General features: G+C 43.7%; 1 non-coding gene across 1 annotated transcript; it reads left to right on the forward strand.

Moving 5' to 3' along the window:
- Positions 1-6428: 6428 nt before the first annotated feature.
- LOC129495347 (U6 spliceosomal RNA) lies at positions 6429-6535 on the forward strand. Its single transcript, XR_008661506.1, has one exon. It is a non-coding gene; the product is annotated as a U6 spliceosomal RNA (small nuclear RNA).
- Positions 6536-9332: the final 2797 nt, after the last annotated feature.

Below are 9332 nucleotides of genomic sequence, written 5' to 3' on the forward strand. Positions count from 1 at the left end.
ATTACTACTTTAGTAAAATCCATTAAAATGTGATGGCTTGTGGAAATGCAGAGCACCAGAGGAAGACATGAAAGGGTGTGTCTTCAGCTGGGCAGGGCTGTGGTGCCCTGCTGATGGTTACCTTCTGTGTCCCAGAATGTGGCACACATGTACTGAAGACCTTGAAACATGCCATAGGAAGCTAACCGTTTCCCCTGCGTGTTCCGCTTAAGACAGGCATCTCTCCTGGCATAATTTTAGAAAGAATTTTATAAGAATAAAAGCCAGCATAGCAGTTAGCTCGGAACTAGAGGGAGTGAAATGTAGGTAGGTCTCTTACCCCAGGCCAGCGATCTTCCTCCTACATTGCACAGCAACTTAACATTTTACTTCACTTATTTTTTTATATAACAGCAAAATTCACATTTTTTAAAAGTGTATAGTTCTATGGGTTTTGAAAAATGCATGAAGTCATGCAACCATCATCAAAATTAAGATGCAGAACAGTTCCATTACCCCCAAAAGTGCCCTGTGCTGCTCCTTTGTAGTCAACCCTTCCTCCCACATTTAACCCCTAGCAACTAGTAACCTAAGTCTCTGTCCCATTAGTCTTGCCTTTTCCAGAGTGACATGCAAATGGAATCATAGAGTAGCACAGCAACTTTTTAATTAGGGGATTTAAAACAAAAGCCAGCAAGCAAACAGAAACAGAAAAACAGAGCCATTCCCTGAATGTTCTACTTAAGTAAAATTTACAGTGCCAGATTCCTCACATATTCCTGATGCTTCTGAAAATATTTTTCCTGATTGAAGCAACTTTTGCTTCTCTTTCTCTTGGTCTTCACCTTCTACTGTTCAGGAATTTGGGGGGTTGCTTTGCAGTTGGTCCCTACATGGTGATGATACTTGAGTTTGACTGTACTGAGGCTTGCTTGGTAATATTTTAATATTTTACTGTTCTGTCTGGAAGAGAGATAATATTGTATTTTTCTAGAACTTTCATAAATAAGATCTGAACTAATGTGGAAAACTGATTCCATGGAGTTCAACTAGGATTTTCCTGAAAGAAAGCAGACAAGAAGGGGTGTGGGAAGCACGGTGAGGCACATAAAAATTAGAAAAACTCTAAGGGTCGTAATTTATGAAGATTAACATCCTACATAAAGGAACATAAGATTCCAGAGACATAAAATTGCAAGGCAGGCAGAGGAAAAGCAATGCCTGTGGGTTTGTTTGGAAGCACACCCAAACTTCATGAGGCAGACGGAGCAGCCCTAACGGACAACATGAGCTAGGAGCCTGGTTCTCCATCACCCTCTCTACGCTGGCTCTTCCTGTCCCAGGGCACATTGAATATAGAAATGGATGGTAGAAATTTTACCCTGAATTCCCCTTTGACTATTATTGGTTTTTAAAAAATGGATTTGGGGATGTGGTCTTGTTTGTTTCCATCCTCTGAAGCATGGAGTCAGTGACCCTCCCTATGGGGAAATAAGTGTGGGGTAACATGTAGGTTGTTTCCTGCCTTCTCCGCCTTCGCTGGTGGTGTTTGCTGTGCATCTCTACTCGCCTAGGATGGTTGGCTGGTGCTATCTCAGTGCAGTTACCTTCTTTCTATTATGTCACCTCACCTTGCTTTCCCTACGAATTATCAAATCATTTGTATCAAACCCCCTGTGTGTGTCTGATGGCCTGGGCTCCACCATCATGCTCGTCACCAACACTGGACCCCAGAGCAGCGCGAGGCACCGAGGGAAGCACTGTACAAACACGGTGATGGGGAGGAGGCATGGAGACCCACAGGGGCAACATATGCCTCAGATCCTGGTATTTTCTCAACTCTTATGTTGTGGTAAAATCTGGGCCCCAGCAAGGCATTAACTTATATTTTTATTTGTGAATGCGTTTGTGTATACAAACTCTTACCTAAATCTGCTAACACTTTACTAATAAAAAATAAAACAAAACCCAGTTCTGCATGCAATACGCCCAAGTTTTAAGACAGGGAAAAGTAAATTCATTAAACTAGTGGGTTTGATGTGCAATTCCTGGTGTCAGATGGTGAAACAGATGGTTTGTAAGCACAGAAGCAAAGAAAACAGCGTGAGTTTACTAAGAGCAAGCCATGCTAAACTAACCTTGTTCCCCTTTATGAGAGGGTTGACATGGATAAAAAAGAGAGATTCCTTAAAATCAGTATATGTCAGTTTCAGTAAGGTTAAAGTGGTTTCTTTTTTTTAAGATTTTAAGATTTATTTATTTATTTATGATAGACATAGAGAGAGAGAGAGAGAGGCAGAGACACAGGAGGAGGGAGAAGCAGGTTCCACACCAGGAGCCCAACGCGGGACTCGATCCCGGGACTCCAGGATCGCACCCTGGGCCAAAGGCAGGTGCTAAACCGCTGAGCCACCCAGGGATCCCCTTAAAGTGGTTTCTTGAGGACAAGACGGAGAAAAGTCACCTGAATGGTAACGTGGTCGATGTGTTGCTACTGAAACACGTGGTCAATGGGCCTGTGGCAGCCTTGATGAAGGTGTATGGTGGCACGTCACAGGACTTTTAATTGTTCCCCAATTTTTTCAGTAAGTTGAATGAAATTTGCATAAACCCTTGCACAACATTTTAGAGATAGTCCGTACAATGAATATAAAAATCAAGATTTTTTTTAAGAAGGAAAATAAACCCAACTGAAACAACACCCCAAACTAATGGATGATTTTTAATAAAGGCAATGTAAAGTCTTAAGTGTGTGTCTTAAAAAATGCACAAGTATATGATGGAGGAGAATTGACTTCTTGTTAGTTCATGAAAAGAAGACATGGATATTTTAGTCAATTTCAAATGTAATGTGAGTCAATCGCATAAAATAGTTTGCTGAGTATTTGAGTAGTATCCATATCAGATGGAAATGCCCATCGCGTTCTACTTTCTAATGGTCACACTCATCAGTAGTGCCACTTCTAAGATCATGTGTCTGGTTTTAGGAAAAACATAAACAAACTGGAGCGGATCCAGAGGATCTGACCAAGTCAGTTGGAAAATGAAGATCCTTTCATGGAAGGGCTTGGGGGAAAGCACCCACATGTACTGAATATCTGTCTACTCTGAGCGTAAGAGAGAAGGAGAAAAGGCTGGAAGCAAAGAGGAGGATGGAATAAGAATTGGTTAGTTTTCTAGGGTTTTAAAGAATAAGTAAATGTGTAGGAAGTAGCCCCAGAGCACACGTTATCCAGAATAGGGAGAGAGTAAGGCTTTTTTTTTTTTTTTTTTTTTTTTTTTTTTTTTTTTGAGTAAGGCATTCTATAGCTGTTGCTTTCTTTGTGTGAGTAAGGCTAAGGGGCATGTGCCTGCGTGTGTGCGCATGTGCACGTTGTGTGTGTCTGTGTATACGTCCAGGTAAATAAGTAACTAGGAAGCAATCAGAGTCTATTATCTTCATCGGTTTGGCTGCTTTCACAGAACACCACGGACTGTGTAGCTTATAAACAACAGAAATGTATACCTCACAGTTCTGGAGGCTAGAAGTTTGTGATCATGGTGCCAGCATGGTTGGATTCTGGCAAGAGTCCTCTTCTGAGTTGCAGACTGCTCTTTTCTTGTGCCTCAGATGGCAGAAGGGGAGTGAGAGAGCCGTCTGATGTCTGTTTGGTGAGGGCACTAATCCTGCTCAAGAGGGCTTCCCCCTCATGACCTAATTAACCTCCCCCAAGTCCCACCTCCCAGTGCTGTCATATTAAGGGTTTGGTTTTCAACAGAGGAATTCCGAGGGGGGACACAGACATTTAGTCCCTAGCAGTATACATTTCTGCTCCCCCTTCTTTCCCGGTGGCTCTCTCCAGGAGAATCCTATTTGTCCTCAGCCACATTTGTTCGTCATTCCGTATTCACTCTTACCACTTATTTAGTGCCAGGCCTTGTGGTAGAAATTGGAGATGCAAGGTTGAATAAATTCAGTTTGTACATAAAGGGAGCATAGTCTCGAGGGGGCCAATGGGCGTTGTGCCTGCAACAACTCTCACTGAGAGCCTGAGAAGTGCAGCAGAGAGCCTAGAGTCACTCTGTTATCAGTGAAGTGTCAACTGTACAGACTTTCAGAGCTGGAGGGAATTTTGGACATCTGCTCAGTGCATGGCTTTCAAACAGCGCCTTGTGGCATCCTAGGGCCTTTGCAAATATTTCTGAGGGGTTGCAGTGTGTGAGAGGGAAGATTGAATCACAAGATGTCTGGGGTCCTCCTTCCTCACACTTCAAGCAGAGCTGCTTCGCTTCTGTTTTATTTGTTCATCATCCATATCCAAATGAAGTTGAGGAGGGGGTACCGCTATTGCTAAGTGTTTAGCCATGCCCCACATCCATGCAGGAACGTAGCGAACCTTTTGTGGACAAAAGGTATTGTGGTTTGCTTGAGGTGATGAAAGAAATGTTTCTGGTCATGTGCCCATAAAGACTATGAAATCTCTTCATTCAGGGATTTGCTGAAATACCAAATAAGCAAAGATCTTCTGTGCTTCTAAAATCATTCTAAGATTTTTCCCTCAAAAGGTTAGCTCTCTCATAAGACTTCAAACTCCCCGAGGGCAAGAATTTCACTTTAGTCATTTTTGTTTCTCAAGTGAGTAATGCTGTGCCTGACGCGTGTGAGCATTAATCCAATTTTTGGTGACTATATGAAGAAATAATGGAAAATAATGGATTCATTGGATTCAGAACAGGTCTTCTGACTGATTATGGGACACAAAATAAAATTCTGGAACCTTATTCAATTCTCAGTAACCTGACTTGCTGAATATACATATCTTCGTTATCCTGTGTTAGCTGTAACTATAGCAATCAAATTAGATATTGATTGGTGTCAGAGAAGAGCTGAACATTTGGCTCTGAAGCAGTGTCATGTCTTCCATCTGTGAACACCCCGTCTCCTGTCCCTTCTTAGTGAATCCTGGAATCTAAGTCACAAATATTGACAGAATCCTGCCAAATGTATTGCTCAGAGGAGGGCTATGTAGCTTCTTTCCTTGTGATGCACTGACTCACTGAACGGCTACCCTTGTGGATTCCAATTAACAGGAGTTCTTGTTCTTTCTGGTCAGACTTATAGGCAAATCTAACATCTCCGGGATCCCTGTAGCCACTTCTGAGTGTGGGCTGGAAGCACTCAGACACCCATGGAGGTGCTCAGTGACCAACCCAAGCGAACCATGACTGTATGACTTGGGCTTGACCAGACTGAAACTATCTATTGTGGTTCTCCACTGAGAAGGTGCCTTTTGGGCGTGAGAAGACGTAACATAACTAGAACAACATAACTAGATAGTGTCTGGAAAGGGTGCTTTTCCCAGTTTTACCAAAGGGGTTAACCTATAAAGCTGCTCCTGGTACATGCACACACATACACACACTCTCAGCCACTGATGTATTCATGGAAAGAGGCTTTAGTAAAGAGTGGAAGCCAAGATTTTATATATAGACCAAAAAGGGCAGGGATAGTGTTCTTAGAAGGGAGTTGACAAGAAAAAATGAGTGGGAAATATCAGAAAGGGAGACAGAACATGAGAGACTCCTAACTCTGGGAAACGAACTAGGGGTGGTGGAAGGGGAGGTGGGCGGGGGGTGGGGGTGACTGGGTGACGGGCACTGAGGTGGGCACTTGACGGGATGAGCACTGGGTGTTATTCTATATGTTGGCAAATTGAACACCAATAAAAAATAAATTTATATACTAAAAACAAGAAGGGAGTTGACAGGCAATTGCTGTAAGTTAGACCAAGAAAGCAAAGAAAGGCCCTGAAAAGCTACGGGAATAGGAAGGATCCTGCTTTTGATTAGCAATTCATAAGTCTTAAATTTTATGCTTTTTTGGGCTGTCGCCTTTATCTGGAGTAAATGGAATATTTTAAAAATTGTTCCTCAGACTCTTATCTGTACATTCTGAGACCACAACTTTATAGGTGGGTATAATTTTCTTCATTCTGAGCAACTGAATTCTATAGCTAAGGACACAGAGACAGACCTTTTGTCAGGAAGCAGAGACCCACTTTTAGCTAGGGGACTTATCAGTAGTAACTTTTCCTCAAAGCAAGTCCCAAATCTCAAAGATGGCTCCATTTTGGAGGTGGGGGTTGGGCAAAATGGGTGGAGAGAGGGAGATACAGGCCTCCAGTCACGGAATGAGTAAGTCATGGGAATAAAAAGAAGAGCATAAGGAATAGTCAGTGATATTCTGGTAGGATGTAATGGGACAGATGGCAGCTATACTTGTGGTGAACACAGTGCAGTATATAAATGTGTCAAATCACTAACTTGTACACCTGAAACTAATGTAACATTGTATGTCAACTTTACTAAAAAAATCCAAAACACAAAAAAACAAAAAACCCCAAAAACCGTGGCTCTGTTTTTTTCTGGGATGCTCATTCTTCCTCTGAACTGGCTTTTCAAAAGCTGGAGTGCTTACTTTGGCAGCACATATACTAAAATTGGAATGATACAGAGAAGATTAGCATAGTCTCTACACGAGGATGATATACAGATTCATGAAGCATTCCATATTTGGGACGCCTGGATGGCTCAATAGGTTAAGTGTCCGACTCTTGACTTCAGCTCAGGTCATGATCTCAGGGTCATGAGATCGAGCCCCTAGTTGGGCACACGGCTTGGTGGGGATTCCACTTGAGATTCTCCCTCTCTCCCTCTCCTTCTGCGCCCCCCCCAACACTCTCATTCTCTCTCTAAAATAAATACATAAATCATAAAAAAAAGCTGGAACCATATTTCATTCTTTCACCCACATTCAGTACATGTGGAGCACCTACTATATGCCAGGTTCTGCACCTTCATTAGTTAATTAGCCACTGTCCTTATCTTCAGGAGTATCCTGGGAAAATGGACAACTGTTTCCAGTATGTATCACAACCAAAAAAGCCAACCAAAGATAACACTGAGAACAAAACCAATAATTGATTTTGCTCACAAATCTCTAATTTTGGCAGGGTTCAGAACACCAACTCCTCTCTGTTGCATGTCTTCTGGAGAAGTTCAAAGGCTGCAGGCTGGATCACCTGAAGGCTTGCTCATTAATCTATCAGGAGGTCGACTGCCTGTAGGCTGATAGCTGGGGCTGTGGCCACAACACCTACGTGTGGCCTATCTGTCCAGTCTTTCCAGTTCTTCACTACATGATGATGTGAACTTTAGCATTTAAATTCTGTACCTCTAAGTGCAGAATGCTTTTGCCTTCAACTTGCCTTGAGTTTTGAGATGTTGGTTGAGTTATGGGAAGCCCACATATTTACCAATACTGAGGTCTGCACACAAGTTCCGTAATTTTGATGTGGATTCAAGATACTGTTGGTATGTGCTGAGCATGTCACAGATGCAGTCAATCCCCTTCTCCTGTCCCCTTTGCCTACCCATGCTCACTGGCAGCTGCTGTAGACGGTTTCCAGAGAATGGACAGCTTCCTACCCCAGCACCTGCTTTGCTTTGTCTCTGCCTAGGGGCTTGCTTTCTTTCTTTTTTTTTTTTTCTTTCTTTCTTTCTTTCTTTCTTTGATTTTATTTATTTATTCATGAGAGACACAGAGAGAGAGAGAGGCAGAGATACAGGCAGAGGGAGAAGCAGGCTCCACACAGGGAGCCCAGTGTGGGACTCGATCCCGGGTCTCCAGGATCACGCCCTGAGCCGAAGGCAGACGCTCAACCGCTGAGCCACCCAGGTGCCCTGCCTAGGGGCTTTCTTGGCATCCCAAGAAGCTTGAAGAGAGAGCCTCAGACAGATTCAGCCCAGAAGTGCAGGGACATCAGGACCCCTGGCGTGGGGGTGGGGGGTCACTCACAACCAGTATGAGATGGAAATCAAGGGGTAAATGCTGCAGTCTTCACAGTAGAATAATTCAGAGCAGGGATGACTCTATTTTGCATGACTGGACTTGGCTGACCTTGAGAGCACATGCCTCCTTGCAGTTCGCACCTTCTTCTCCCCACTTTTGTCCTGATTCTAAAGCAAGTTCCTCAGTTTCTGAGAGGGTTCCCAGCAGGACTGAGCCCCAGTAGCTCGTAGTTAATGGCTTCCTTATTCATATAGCCTTTGCTGATATTTCTCCTCCTGTTATCCTTTCTTTCTTTCTTTCTTTCTTTCTTTCTTTCTTTCTTTCTTTCTTTCTTTCTTTCTTCTTTAAGTTTGTTTATTTATTTATTTATTTATTTATTTATTTATTTATTTATTTATAAGAGACACACAGAGACAGAGACATAGGCAGAGAGAGAAGCAGGTTCCCTGCGGGGAGCCTGATGCAGGACTTGATCCCAGGACCCTGGGATCACAACCTGAGCCGAAAGCAGATGCTTAACCATTGAGTTACCCAGGCATCCCCTGTCTCACTTTCTTGTCCCTCTTTTCTCACTGGTGTGTGCTGGGGTCTTATTTCAGATATAGTACCAATACCCATTTCCTTCTTGGCCTCTACTCCCAAGGGAAGGTAAACTCAAGGCAGGCATTGCTTAGGAATGATGTTTTCTCCCCCACTGCCACCCGGCAGTGATTTATTTAAGCACATGATCAGTTTACGATATGATTCCAATAATTATAAGGGTTATCTTCTCTGAGACAGAGCTGGAACTCAGATGCTTCAGGTGCTCAAGATTAGGCAATTACTATCTTCCAGAGACCTCTTTGTACAAGTTCAAACACATATGTGTGGGCACTTTTGTTTTTTAGGTGATTGAGGAAAGAGGTGCCAGATGTTGCTCCTGTGTGTGCTTTTGTTTTGCTTTGTTTTTTGTTTTTTTCTGTATGTGTGTGTGTGTGTGTGTGTGTGTGTGTGTGTATGTGTTAGTGCAGAGACACTTGGAGGTGTGAGGGGAGATAAAGACCATACAAGGCTAGGAAGGCAAAAATTGTCTGGATAGTTGCCTCACACTCTTCCCTTACTGTGTCCTCACGGCTGAGGGCCTGGTTGGGAGCCTCTGTGGGAACAGTGCCAGAGCAAGTAACAGAGTCTGTATTTTGTGAGACACTGGGAAGGCTTGGGGTACACACATTCCTGCTTTGGGACCAAAGTGGCCAAAGGCAGCACACAATGAGCAACACATGCCCTGCACCCTCCTCCCGCCCTCTGCCCCAGCCCCAGCACGCAGAGGGCGGGCTGCTTCTGCCTCAGAGCCGGGTCTGTAGAAATGTCCAGAACTTGGTGGAGAATCAGGAAAGACCCAAGGCAGGGCGTGGCGGCTGGGCCAACAGAGGCTGCGTTTTCTGTCAGGGGCTAGTGGGCTGTAGGCTGTCCCTGAGCAGGACAGAGCAAAAGGCCTTGGGCAGGGCAACTTTGAGGAGGAGGATAAATTCCTACATGGACA

Source organism: Nyctereutes procyonoides, unplaced genomic scaffold (assembly GCF_905146905.1).
Source record: "Nyctereutes procyonoides isolate TBG_1078 unplaced genomic scaffold, NYPRO_anot_genome, whole genome shotgun sequence".
Lineage (NCBI taxonomy): Eukaryota > Metazoa > Chordata > Mammalia > Carnivora > Canidae > Nyctereutes > Nyctereutes procyonoides.